Below are 15,710 nucleotides of genomic sequence, written 5' to 3' on the forward strand. Positions count from 1 at the left end.
CACATATAGAGAGAATAAATTTACGGACTAAATGAGTTGCCGAATCCCAGCGAAACATCGTTTATATCGCGGCGAATTCTCGTTTCGCTTCGTTATCAGACCGTTTATTTCGCGTCATTCGCGTCCCAGACTCGCATAATCTGACAAAATTGTATTATTAATTATTAATACGTTTAAAGCAGCGAAATAAATCTATTTCTCGCGAATGGATTGACTGATGCATCAATATAGTTACATATTTCTAGTTTATGTCAGAATTTTAACCAATATATATTTCGATGATAAAGAGACACAAAATATGAAATAGCATTATTTCACCTAATGAAAATGTCAAAGCACTATCGTTTCTATAATATATTCGCTCCGCAAGGCAAAATACCAATTTATCCCTGCTTCAATTTTATTTATGAATGAATGAAAAAATCATAAAAATTTCATCGTTATATTGCTGAAATTTTTCGTATAAATTCAAAGAGAAACTTTACGAAATCAATCTAAGTATATATCTATGTTAACTACTATTTTGAAAAAAGCATATGAAATATAACACATAAACATATAAAATATAACATATGCACTTATATAGCACATAAAAAATATAACATGTCTAAAATTATGCATAAAATCTTAACATAATTAAGATAACATTTAAAATATTTTACATTTACATCACAATATTTTCTGTTTTATAATATCCAAATATCTTTTAAATTTTTAAAGGTAACTTAAAATCGCGTGTCGCATAATATCGTATAAAAGTCGTACAATAAATATTGTCGCGTTCATATGTTTCACTCCTCTTATCTCGTAGAGATACAAAAAAAAACGAGTTGCATTTTGTTAGCACGCGTTTACTGATTCTGTCGATTGGCTCGAGCAGTCGCATAATTATTATCGTTAGAGACGCACTTCCTACCCCGCGGCCACGAGTGGCTTGCATCTCAGATGGACTTATTCGCGTTTGCGATTCGCGGCCGAAGGAGTACCGCCTAGTACATGAATACCGCGGCCCCTCAGCCGTTCCGACTAATTAAACGACATTTAAGCGAGCGGAAGGCAAGCGAGCATTGAAACGTAACGACCGGCTGCGATTCATGCAAATTCAACGACTTCCGAGCGGAGTGTTTCTCCTCCTGGCTCTTCTCTTCTCCCCTACATCTTGCTTCTCTTCCGTCCTTTCGCTTTCGCAGTAGGTGCGTTCTCAGATACACGGGATGAAGCGTAAAAGTTAAGATATTAATAAAGGGAATATAATCGATTTTTCCGAAGAAAGCGAAAAAAGTAAATTTCAATTCCAAGGAAATATAATGAAATAATTGACGAAGGCAGAACAGTTTTGATCAAATGAGCTTCAATAAAGGAAAATAAATGTAATTTTAAGCAAAGTTTAGCGTTCCGGAAATTTTATGCGTGAAGATGGTTCCTGATTCAATTTCCGTCGAGGAAATTCGACTTCAAAATTCGGTCGGAGAGTGCAACTCTTTACTTTAGCGATCCAACCTTCATAACATTGCGGCTTTCTTCCATGGTGTTCCAATCTTTCTCGTTTCGCAGTCAAAATGCGAGTAGCCCCTACCTTTGTAATGCACGAACGGAATCACAGTAAATGCATTCCAACGAACAACGGTTGACCTCAAACTAACCCAGTGAAGAAGAGATACGACCGAGTACAGATTCGACTTAACCCAGGTTTATGCCAAAAGAGCAATAGTGGTAGAATAGAATAGTGAGAGAATTAACCAACGACGAACGGGTTAACCGAGGTCGTCGATACGATTGGAAGTTCTCGTTCGTCGAACTACGAGAGCAAAGGAGTCTGTTAACCTTTAGTTTACCATTTATCGTGACCTTTATTCTTATGCCAAGTCGTAAATACAGAGAGGACACAAGTGCAGAGAACCGCGCGCGAATCAGTCGGAACATAACGTTAGACATGACGTTAGCCGTATGGTTAAACGTAATTTGCTCCCTGGATGAATGCAGAATGTGGGCACGTTACGTTAGAACACACATAGTAATGCGCATATCATTTACATTTAGTTATGTAAAACGTATCTCACGCTTAGGTAGTCGCACGGGTTTAGAACTACTAGTACTATTTATCTTGTGGTAAACTGGTAATGCTGATGGAATACATATGCACAATACGTATGTAAGAAAACAGACTATTTTAACCAAGTAACTACTCAAAAAGAACGATTTAATTTAATTTTAACTACAGAATTTTATACAAAATGATTGACTAGTAGTATAAATAACGAGTAGGAAACATATATCCTCATAGTGTTCGTCAAATTCATTATAATGTTAAATTATATCCAATTTAAGTTATTTTTAATCACATTGAAAGAAAAGATTTTGTTAATTTAACAAGCCACCAGTTCCTTTAAAAAGTTCAAATAATTTGTAGATGTATGACAGCAAATTATATTGTTATGATGGATGCTTAGTCTGCTGTTCCAATATTAGTAAAGAAGCAATTTATGCTTCTAATAAATATAAATTATATTTATATTTATTAAAATCTAACCTATTTTTTGATAGATGTTATTTGCTAGCAATACTGACTATTTTGATATGTATTGTAAAATTGTGTATTATTACATTAACGAATAATGAGAAATTATTCGCAATAGTAATTGATCGATCAGTTTTCATATTTCATATTTGTTATCCCTTTTTTATTCCTATAACAAACTCATTTCTCTCAGTGCATTTCTATATAGATCGCTGCTCTTATTCAATATGTTGTTAATTTGACTAAATGGAATTAAATAATTTAAATCAAGAAAATGTATTAAATTTGACTCAAATTTAGTTTATTATTTACTGCATACATTAATTATGAAATGTTCACTTTAAAACTAATCATAAAAATGGATTAATTTACATTTTGATATGGAAATTAAAAATAACAAAATGTTATTTAACTTACAAGATTAAATTATCATTGCTTCTTTCATATCTAACAGTGTAGTGTAACTTGGAAAACTAATAATAAAAAGTTCGTCTGTTACTCAAAATGATTAACTAAATAATAACGTGATCCTCATACAAATAATTGCTTTGATAAGTCAAAGTATTGGAGATTTAACAGACGAATTTCTCGCTACGAAGATTGTATTAGAGCAAATTGAATCAGTCAGAATTTAGTTTGCATGAATAGTTAAAAGGACATACTTCTGATTTCTCGATCGGCCAACATTGAAATCTAATTCATTTCTATCAATGGTTTGAAAGTGTGCCCTGCAAAGTTCCGTAAGTTTGCGATGAAAGAAAACAATTATTATTCAAAACAGACAGACATGTCTTGTAAATCTAACTAAAAAAATTGAAGTCTCTCACCTGTAAGATTAATAAGGGAAAAAATATACTATATCAATATGCAGGAATTTCAGTTTGCGATCACGTAAAATAGATTCCGTAAAATGATTTGAAAATAACAGGTGTTCGATAACGTTTATATCGTAAATTAAGCGACACTTTACGTTATTTTCAAGTAAAAATAAATATGTTTAAGAGCACCTTTATTACGATATTTATCATATTAATAAGAAATAACTAATTATTGCGCATGTTTACAAGCGTAAGTATAATAACCTAAAATATATTCGTTCATTTTAATATGAACGCTGTATGCAAAACACGTAAAATATATATGAGTAAAATATATATGAGTATTTTCTAACTTTACAATGCATCCATAACTGTCGGAAATAGAGCTGCCGGTAATGCCAGATATTAACAAGTTTTTCGCTTGTCTCGATTTTGACCTAGTTTCGATATTTTATACAGATACATTTTGACGGCAATTCCAACGTAGTTTAAACAAGGATAGACGATCACGCGTTTGAAATAATTGTACAAAGTGAAACGAACCAAGTTTCCGCGTGCTTCTCGTGCAACGAGAGAGTATGCACGTGAGATTCAGCGACGCGGTATTAAAATTAATTGCAATCATAAAATTCTTGATGCGCGTATATTATTTCTTTCGCCGACCCGTGCACTCGCCGACCTGTCGTAAAATCCCAAACAAGAATCCATGGAACGAAAAGATAGGTAGAGAGAAAGAGAGGAGAGAGGGGGGGGGGAGGAAGAGAGAGAGAAAGAGAGAGAGAGAGAGAGAGAGAGAGAGAGAGAAGGGCAAGGAGAGAAACGGGAGCTTGTTTCCAATGGTGTCATTAGTTAACCGAGGCCAGGTTAATCGGAGGCCGTCCGTTAATCGGAGTTGTCGATACGAGAAACGATAATACCAATCGCTTGGAGACGAATTCCGCCACAACCGGAATTCGTTCGTCACGTCGAGCGATCCGGAGCGTTATTTATCGTGCACTCTGGAATTTATCGGGACTGTTAATTCGGTAAAAGCCCATCCATCTGTACACACGCCAGTAACAGAAGCATATTTTCAAAACTATGTTGGACACTTAGACATATTTATCGTCCAATTAACACATTCTTTTCTGCTGTATCAATTTCTAACGTCTAGTTTCTGGCAATTATGTAAATATTACAGGATAACAGACTCGTGTTGATGTGTTCCTCTACAGATTTTGGGGAACTTTAAGTTAAATTATTATTCAACTGTTCATAAACTATTAACTTTTGCCATGTCGGATGCATTTTAGTTTATTAATTCTTCAATATTAAATATCTCTGTAGGACTCAAACTACTGTCCTGTTAATAAAAAGTGCATTTAGAATTAAATGGAGAGAATAAAAATCTTATTATCTAAAGTTTCTTCAGAAACTAAAACGATAAATGTGTACAGTTCATTTTATTCTTCTTTATTTACTGGCAATCACTATCTTCGAAGAACTCGAACAATTGATTGAATCACTATACATCACGTCTCCACCATCACAATAGAGATCTTTAATTTCGATATTTCACACGTTCGAGGTCGCGAGCCTTCTACCGGGACTTCAAAGAAAGCTCTTTCTCTCTCATTGTCCAAATATTTAACGGAAGTCTCACTCGAATTTATCGAGGTGCAAAAGCTCGCTGGAGAGACACGCCCCGGTTCGCGAATCGATCGCGACCTTCGAACGCGGACGCGTTTCCACCGGGCACGTTTCGGCGAAAAGAAGAGAGGAAAGAAAAAAAGGAAGAAAAAGGAAGTGGAAATGCTGGTAAATGTGACATACGCCAGAAACTCTCTCGAAACAAGGGCAGCCTCCCTCGTGCGCGCGCGATCCGAGCGCGGTAATAAGTTTTGTCGGATGGCGCGAGCGGTTCGCCGGCATAAACTTCCATCCCCAGGTCTGACACACGTGCGCCAATCGTAAATCGCGACAACCCGCTTGCCGCCGCGCCAACTTTCGCGAGCCAACGTACATACCGCTTCTCTCGCGTTACCGAACACGGAATTCAATTTGTTGCAGTTTCGCCGATAGGTGAGACTGAGAGGAAGGCGGAAGGTTTCTCGCCGCGATGTGTCACCTCGCCTAGGCGACGTCGCACGAGCTCGTTGCGGATTAAAGGTGATGGTAATTCAGTCGCGTTGTACAGGAGTTTCGGAAGATACCAACGAGAAACGAGTCCACAATTTCCGAAGTTTCTTCAAGTATCGAGTCATGCATAAATTCTAAGCTTGCTCCATTTATACTCCTACACTTCCTCAAGCAATATTTTGCCCGAATAAAAAAGGAATTAATGAATAAATGATTTCTTTATCGGCGCGATGAGAAAGAGAAGGCCGCAAGAAGTACGTGTAGAGAAATAAGAAAGGTTATCAAGGAGCTGTTAAACTTAGCAGAGGACTCGACAGCACTCAGAGGACTCGAGGTTCGATATAAGCTACTTCGCGATCTAGCTGGCAAAAAGCTAATGCGATACAATCATTTCTTCTTCTGTAATTCCTTTTCCTGTGTAGTAACATCATAAATATCAGAAAAAAATTGTGAAAAATGTATTTCGTTTAAGGGATAAATTCGAAAATTACATAATCATGCGAATAATAATAATGAAAAGGACTATTTTGTTAAAAATTTTGTTAAAAAATTTTGAAATAATTTTGATCAACTATCAAAACAATTATGTAGGACGCTCAAGCTGATTGCTAAAACATGAAAATTTTTTACATATTGTTTATTACGATATTGCTTGAACTTTTTACATAAATTATTTTAATAGTCCAACAAAATTATTTTCAGATTTGTATCTAACTAAATTTTTAAATATTTCAGCAAAATCATAATTTCTGTAAAAATATAATAGGTATATAACTTTACAATATACAATCACGAATAGTTATTACGTAATTTTAATTTCGTCCAATATTAAATTATTATACAAACTTCGTGATGTATAATGTACGTCAAACAAATTTTAAATTAATTAATAGAATTACGGTAATTAATTAAATTTTTATTAAACTAATTTTCAATAAACACAGTTGAGAAATTTCACGAGAAAGCGAAATATTTTCGGCATGTATTTCGGCATGTATAAACTCCTATCTGCTGGAACATAACATGTTAAAAGTTCACCGATGAGGACGCATTACGTAACTTTACCCCCATATTCTCTCTCTATCCAGGTAGGTACACGTACATAGTAATGGCGCCCCCATCCTTCCTGTGACACGAAGTGTACTTCCGGAGTGTAGTAGTTGGTAATTTGGCTCCAAGCGGGTACATACAAGCGAGTCGCTTATCCAGGCACCCAGACGAAAGAAAATGTCTTCTCCGTTTCGCGATAGAAATTGTCGGGACTTGTTAGTTTTTTATTTTGAAAGTCGATTCCGGACAATCTCGTCTCTTGATTTCGATTTCTTTGCTATTACAACGAACATGTGGTACCAACACGTTCGATCATTCTTCGATATACGGCGCGTCTATTCTTCGCTATACGGGACGAGAACATGTTCTGATACACGGAATGGTATCCAACTTATATATACTTCGACAAAAGATTCGTCTGCCGTCGTTTGATTTGTACGCTTCATATTACAACATATTTTTGTAAAATACAAAATGTCTCGTAACCATCGATTAGAGATGAAAAAAACAAGTGTTTTACTCTCAAAAAGAATCAAGTAAAAAATAAATTTCTTACATGAATTTTTAATCAAAATGATATAAAACTCATGAAAAATATATAGAATTCATGTTAAATAAATAGAAAAAGATATAGAATTCACTTTTCTTGATAGTTGTTAAAATAAATATTTTATATATCTACGTCATTTTGACATTTAATATTTTCGTCTTTCTAATTTATTTCAAATTAAAACGGAAACATTCTTGCAGTGTCTAATGTTGAGAGATATTCTTTACCGATAATAGTCACTTATAATTATTTAAAAGATAGATGTTTTATATTTTACTCCAATTTTAAAAGCTAAATAAGCAGTGTGTGGCCCATATTGTTGTTAATTAGCGCAATTGACACTGTTTTGTTGTATATATTGATTGCAATTGTACATATTCTAACTTTTAATTTTGAGAAGGGGCAACATCCTAATATAATATCGATTCAATAGTTAGAAATAGTTTGATAAACGTTGTTTGACTAATTACATTTTAGAACATGTACAATTATAACAAATATATAACAAAAGCAGCGTCAACTATTCTAAAGACGCCTCCAAATGATATGGCCAATGTATATGCCAACTTTGCACATATTCTAAATATTGGCCTACATTCAATATGAATAATTATGTATGGTATATATATATGATATTTGCTAATGTTATCGAACGTTGATGGCCATATCATCTGGAGGCACCTTTAAAGTACTGTTTACGCTAACAAGTATGAAACATTTACTTAACTTTTAAAATTACAGTACAGTATAAAATGTCATCTGGATAATTATGAAGGTGTGCCATTCATGACTATTACCACTTAGTGCTATTGTATTACATTTTAACTTTTACAGCTATCTTTTCAGAAATCTTTTGGATGAAGGTTAAAATTATTTTGGTACAATAATACAGCGTGAAATGTTCTAAACAAACTTTGGATATATATTCAAATATTGTAAAAAATTTTGAAGGGCCAAGGAAGAGCATTGTTTTTTTAATGAGTTTTTTCAAAGTTTCTAGTTTTTTTTCGGTCATTTTCATCCCCATTCCTTGCCTCTACAGAATTTACGAAACAATTCAGAATGGAATTTTCCTAACGGAAATTTGATTTAACGAGTTTACAACATAAGAAGTCTTTCTAATTAAGCCGCAAATTAAGATTCCGCTGAAGTAAAGTTCAGCTTTAATGTAACCGAAGAATGAGTTTGCGCCGCCTATTCTTCTTTCCCAAAAGAAGTTTAAATCGCCGATCGCCTTTAACTCAAAGAACTATAAATTGTCTCGGCATTCTCTCATCGAGGAAAAATCGACTTCAACTTCATCGAAGGATAATAATTTATACCGACCGGTGGAAGTTGGCGCGAATCCCATCGTTTGTCATTGTAATACCACACCCTTTTTACGTAATTATATGCCGGATATTTGTTTTATTTACTCAACGAATGTACGACTTTGTATTGCCTTATATTCCTCCTAAGATACAATGGAGGAGTTAACTCGCGCTTCGCCTCCTCTTTCCTGAAGGAAACATAACTCTACGTCGCGTTTTCTATGATAAACGGTCCGAAGATCTCCGGTCAGCGAGATACTGCAAGTTTAATTTCTATTAGGGTAAGCTACAGGAAGACGTCCATATTCCTAGTGGCTGGCTGGTGCATGCTACCTGTACACAGCCGAGACAATGCATCATTCTCCTCCTTCCCGTTGATCTACTGAGATAGATAGCAATTTGGCTGAAAGTGGAGAGAAAGAGAAAGAGAGAGAGAGAGAGAGAGAGAGAGAGAGAAAGAGAGAGAGAGGGAGGGGAGAGGGGGAGGGAAGGAGATTGGAAGCGCATGCATGGACCACGGCATGAACCGGAGTAGGCGTTTCATCGATGTAGTTTGCGAGCGACCATCAATTTCTCGGGACATCCGAGAACGAGCGATCGGCTAATCGACCTTGATCTTTCCACGTGCAATCCCGTAGATCTCCTCGCTCCACTTCACCCGCAACACGTCGAGCGACATGCGACATCGTGCATCGATTATACGTTAAGGGTAACATATACGTTAAGGGAAATTCCGATGTTCGAGATATATTGATTCTTCTCTTGCAAATATTGCATTTACCGGATTCTAGAGAACGAGCATTTTTGACTAAAGTTATTATAGGGTAAATTAAGGGATGAGTGATGGTTATATTAATAAAATATTGATCATTTTTCTGTTATTAGCGATTTAAATTTAATCATTTCAATGTGAGCGTTCTCAGAATTTCTTTCTCTCTTTTCCTTCGACTAAATAAATTTATAAGTAAATTACTTCACGTTCGTGAAATTTAAGGTTTGATATCAAACATTAAAAAGTTATGAAATAGAAAAAGACGTAGTTCTTCAATTCGCCGATTAACGATACGTTATTTCTCGATATTATATCATATAGAATGAAACTTCTTGCCTAGCTCCCAGAGGAAGATTATTGCGCCCACGCAAATTTTGCCTTTCACTTACATTTGTAGAGCTCAATAATCGCCGCATTTGATTACAATGGAAAAATCTTTCGTGATTTCAATGTAACGAGTATTCTTCTGTAATGAGAATACAGAAATCAAAATTCCCGGGCAACATGACGCTCCATTCCCGCATCGAGCGGAACAAAGCGCGTTCGCTCTGACGATTCTATTCCTCTCTATTCAACATTCTTTCGAGCGTATGGGCTGCATACGAAGGTAATCTATCTGCGGAATAGCTTTCGATTCGATTTCAAATGGAGCGAATTAACGGCAGATCTCCCGATCGCGTATCGTCGTTGTGGGGGACAGAGAGAGAGAGAGAGAGAGAGAGAGAGAGAGAGAGAGAGAGAGAGAGAGATATGAAAAGTCCTCGGACGCCCATCGATTTCCCCGAGGCGTGGAAAAACGCCCGGATATAACGAGAAGTATGCGGCGTCGTTCGGAACCAACGTCGTTTCTTATACTGATGTGTGCTCTTTTCAAGGAGAGGGATTCGTCTTTTCTCTTCCTCCTTACTTCCTATTCGTCCTGACGGTTCGATCACGATGGTGCGACCACGCATCGTTTGTCACACGGTCAATCGCATTACCGCGTTTGTCCCGCGCGATGGTACGGTACGTAAGTGGGTAACAACGCCGAGTGGAAATGGCGATAAGTGTGTTCCGAAAAAGGTCGATCGCGAGAGAATTCGTACTTTACAGCAATTACTTCTGTTACATTAAAATTGAAAGAGAATTTAGGACAAAGTAAATGTACACACAAAAATAGGTACTACATATAATTATCTACTTGTTTCAATTTCTACTACTTGTTTATATTTCAAAAGTTCATATATCCGCAATCTATTACAAGTTCATCATATAAGCGTCAAATTTATTCAAGATATATTTTGAATCCTAGTAACTTTAATCAAGTAACTTCAATCAAGATTATTATTAGATTAAAATAAATTTGATTTGTTTATCATTAAAGTTATCAGTTTTTTTGATCAAAGAGAGATTATATAATAATATTCTTCAAAAAAAGATAAATTTTGTTTTAAGTACATAATAATAAGTTTTTCTAAAATTTGTAATAAGTATATTTTAAAATTATTATTAAAAATATATTCTTTATTAAAGATAACCGTTAGGTATTTAAAAGAAAGAAAATAAATTGAGTAATCATTTTTTTTTAACAATGGAATGATATCTTTTGTGTGTACCTTTAATGGACATGACCCAATTATTGGATAAAATGGCAAAAATTGTAATTTAATTAAGCTTTTATAATATATATGTACGATGCTAAATAAATTCATTATTAAACTTTTGTATAAACAACGAATTTATTAGAGTCATATTGTCATTTTGTCCAATTAGGTCACGTTCACTAACTGTCCACTAACTGATATATCTTTATAGTTAACAATACTTGTCGCCACATTCTGTTTCCAATCACATTATTTCAGTAATATCGTAGAACACGGTAAAATTTCCACAACATAAAATTTCTAGAGAATACCTCACGCGTGGCAGATATTTTATACGATCCAAATTACATTTTACGCGCGCGAAGGAGATTTCCGATAGCAAAATGTTTCGCGTTTTCTCAGGTATCTCTCTCTCAACGGGAGTCGACATTTCCTGCATTTTACACGAGTAAAATGTAAATAGATCCTCTCGTTTTGAAGAAATTTTACATTCCCAACTTCATGCGTCGAAGTTTGGCGATCCCAATCGCTTCGCGCATCAGAGATCGCGATATTAGGGCGTCTCCACGCCTTCAGTTCCACACGCGAATTCTACACGTAGACAGAGCAGAAAGGGGAGGAATGATGCGAGGGATGCGATAGATACGGACACCCTTCGCTAGCTACGAGGGAAAAGGCAAAGATTTATGATGTTGGTGCGTCAGCTCGCATGTCTCAATTTTGGGACGCCATCGCGAGGAGAGTCAACGAGAATTGTGAGTTCGGTTCTCTCTCTCTCTCTCTCTCTCTCTCTCTCTCTCTCTCTCTCTCTCTCTTTCTCTTTTCCCTTTTGTTGCTCGTCATGCTGTGGACGCGCGATAAGGGGAAGGTATGGCTACCGATGGAACAAGGAAAAAAAAAAGGAGGAAAATAAAGAAGAGAAGAATCAGACACGAGATAGCGGCGAGTGGACTGCGAGCAGAAACGGAGCGCGGAATTAATCCGGCCGGTAGTTCTACTCCTTCTCCCTTTCGCCGTATACGCGCTTCCGTTTCCGTCCCAACCGTACTTCGCCGGAAAATAGTTCCTACCTCGGACTCGGAGAGTCCGACAATGGAATAATTATTGCAATTAGCGAGCTACCTACTCCGTGGATGCTTTTTCGTGCGCAGTTGTGCAAAAGGACCGGAGAAGGAAAAGGTGGTCGATACTCTTGTAGTTTGTACGCTTTGAAAATCGACAATTTCGCGGAGAGAGAGAGAGAGAGAGAGAGAGAGAGAGAGAGAGAGGAGAATAAATTGCATCGCTATCATAAAATGACTCTTAATGATGCTCGTAACTACATCATTTGCTCTACATAAACTTGCCGCAAGTCGCAAAGGGCTGAAGTTGCATTTATTGGTCGTAAATTCTCCTTCCCGCGAATTCGATGGTTTCACGGCGGTTGCAAGTTTCGGTTCTAAAACACAAGGATTTCCTTCTAGGAGCAGCTTTCTCGTTGTAAAGCAGCCATTCAAATGAGAGAAGGAGGTTTTCTTCTCTGCGTAAAATTTCACAGTATATATCGTTTACCAGTTAAACGATATTTCGCGATCTCGCGAAAATCATACAGTAATATTGATAAAAATCTGCTCTGTTCTACTTAATATAAAAATATTTTTATACATGAAATATTTTTATATCAATATTTACACACACACACACACACACACACACACACACACACATTAATTCATTACCATCAAATACCCGTAACGGCCGTAACGGCTATAAACACGCAGATTGTTCTGAAACGCAAGTATTTATTGTATAATGAAATACTAGCCGGAGAATAATAAAACAAAATAAATAAATACGTAGATATTTGCAGTACTTTTTTTACATCGCCCCTCCCTAACGGTACCGACATAATCTCACGTTTAACCGATGATGCACATGTGGAGTTATCATGACACGGGTACATAGCACGATTATCGTAACAGTTATTGCCAGAGCCTCGGCGAGTGCGACTTGATGAAAGCTACAATGAAGCAATCGCGCATCTGTCTTAATGACAGGAAGGAGTCTCGCGCACAAAGCTTCGATTTCACCGAGTCAACATGCGGACAGTCTCTTTCTTTCTTCCTTTCTTCTATTTATTAGCCGATTGACGACGATCATATACAATCATTTGGTTCACGCAGATGGAATGTCGACGAATGAGACAAGAACGCGAGAAGGAGCGCCTTCGTACTCTTTTCAAAGTGCACGATGACATTTGCTCGACATTCGACTGGAATAACGCAGATACTTAATCTGAAATCATTGTATTCCGGACAGCAAATTTTAGGGATGTCCTTCTCTGAGAAAAGAAGGGAGGACAATTTTTTTGCGATCATTCGTTTCATTTCGTTTTCTTATGTATCTTTCTTTGTGGAATCCAAAAATTATCTTTATAAGTATACTCACTACATTCAAGGAAAAATTGGTATATTGAAATAAAGTTATAAAAATCCTTATTCATTACGAAATTACTGTCAGTGTACACTGTTAAATTTATAATATCAAATTATAACCAATTTGAGTTATTTTTAATATCTACAGATCGAAATTATTATTCTTATGTACCTAATATATCATTACTTTAATTAAAACAATGGAAAATAATTTAACTCAAAAAAATGTATTAAATTAGACTTAAATTTAGTTTATTATTTACTAAGTGCATAATACGGACCATGTCTACTTTGAAACTATAACCACAGAAATAATTTACATTTTGATATAGATGGAAGTTAAAAACAGAATATTATTTAATTCATCAGATTAGATTACCATTGTTTCTTTAATATCGATTACCATTGTTTCTTTAATATCTAATCTATGCTTCAACCATTCAATCCAACTGAATTAGGTTTTAAATGATTGAAGCATATAACTGACAGAGATTTTCGTAATGATGTAAAAAAAAAAGAAAGGATTTTATTCTATATTTCAATGTATCAATTTTTTCTTACGTGCCATTATTATAATTTCCGATAAAGAAAAACGTAGAAAAAAAATGTAGAAATAAAACGATATTAGAATGATCGCGAAAAGGCAAAAGTATCCTCCTTTCTGGTTGAAGATAAACGAATCAGAAGAATCTAATGTCAATCAGAAATCTGATTATCTCAATTAGAACCATAATAGATTCAACTAGAAAATTCTGATTTGTCTGCTTTCAAGCAAAATTGCAATTAATCCAATTTGCAACTATTCTTTTTCTATAGTGTAGGAACATTCTGAGAACGTAGAACATCTGAATTTTCTTAGGACAATCTTTTGAAGATCTATATAAGATACTATATAAGATGAGATCCAGAAACGACAGAAACCACCGTGATTTTTCTTGTGAATTTTCTTCCTCATTTTTATTATTACATTCGCACGTTTCGTAGCTCGCGAGGTGACTCTGTTCGCGGGTTCTTCCAACGGTGCGGCTTTTGCGTTTTGCCCTTTTGCTACTTTGTTCTGTCATGAATAAGAGTCGGGAGTGAAGTCGCGGCAAGCAAGCCGTGGAGCATAAAGCGGGTGTTTGTAGAGAGAATCGTTTGGTTAGAATAGAGTTTCAAACAGAAGACATGATAGAAAAGCAGCGCAACGCGCTTTTCGCAAAACGATATCAGACGCGACGTCGAGTGGGCAAAATGGAATTACGAATCTACCATAGTAATAAAAATGTAAATGCACAATATACAATATCAAGAGATTGGAGTATTTTTTTTTACAGTCAGCTAATTTCAATGTTCACAGCACAATTTGATAATAAAGTATTCTTTCTGTATTCTAACTTGATTTAGAATACGCAATATGTAATTTCCTGACTGTTTAAAAACTTTTTCCTCGTTGGAATCAAAGAAGATAAGAAAATGCAAGCGTACCTAATCTAAAGAATCTCGTAAATCTTAATTCGTTAACCGTAAAAAAGTTCGGTTGTATTTTTGTTAGTATAATGAAGAGATCGGATATAGTATCGTGTGACTGAAGAAAGCGTAACATTTACAAGTCCTGATTACACTTTTCTTCGTTCGCTTCAATAAACCGAGAGCTTACACAAGGTATCCTTTTTTAAAGGATTTGCTAGAAAACCGATTTATAATGATTGCAAAAATTCTTCACTCTACTTTCTTTACACAAACATTTGTAAGATCTGCGATACGTTGGAAACAAGAATTCTTTCCAACATAATTGGATTCGCCGGAAACAAACATGGAGTTTGTTTTGTGGATTACTTCCGCAATTAGGAGTTGCTGTAAATCCTTCGATTAGCACTTTACTGAGATGTCAATTCGCATAATATCAAATGTTTTCATGTATCATTGAATGAAGAAATTATGATAATTTATTGCGATTTTTTGAGTTCGGATCGCATATCGAATATTCATTTTCATGAAAAATAGCACTATTTAAAAATTCCACATTTCTAGTAAATATATCAAAATTAATTATCTTTCAATCATTTTTAATCGAATAATACATAAAATTTTAGACGCCGTTAATTAATTTTATTAGAAAATAGCCTATAATTTTGAAATTACATATTTACAATATACTTCACATTATGGCAATTGAAAGAAATATAATTTGTAATTTTTAAGAAATAAAACAAATCTGTAAAGATGTGTAAAATATTAATTATGCATTTCTCATATCCTCGTATATTAATATATTATTGTAATGATTTTTATATTATATTACGTACTGAAATATTATTATAAAAACATCCATAATTATGCTAATTATTCACTTATAGAAAAAAAACAGTGATAGCAACTATAAATATGACAACTTAACATACATTGATTTTTATCACTTTCACAAGCATATAAAAATTATTAAATGATTCTTACATGTATTTTAACATCTTTAAAATATTTTATAAATCATTTAAAAATTAATTATAAATAATTGTAATTACTATAAATTAATTTATATTTATTTATAATTATTTTTTATAAATATTTTAACTTTAAATACACAATCTTTTAATA

At 34.8% G+C, this 15,710-nt stretch overlaps 1 protein-coding gene across 15 annotated transcripts in view; it reads right to left on the reverse strand.

Moving 5' to 3' along the window:
- LOC108689963 (collagen alpha chain CG42342) overlaps positions 1-15,710 on the reverse strand; it is a 168,321-nt gene that overhangs the window by 150,610 nt on the left and 2,001 nt on the right. The window lies entirely within an intron of this gene.

This window comes from Atta colombica, unplaced genomic scaffold (genome assembly GCF_001594045.1).
Source record: "Atta colombica isolate Treedump-2 unplaced genomic scaffold, Acol1.0 scaffold288, whole genome shotgun sequence".
NCBI classification, from domain to species: Eukaryota; Metazoa; Arthropoda; class Insecta; order Hymenoptera; family Formicidae; genus Atta; species Atta colombica.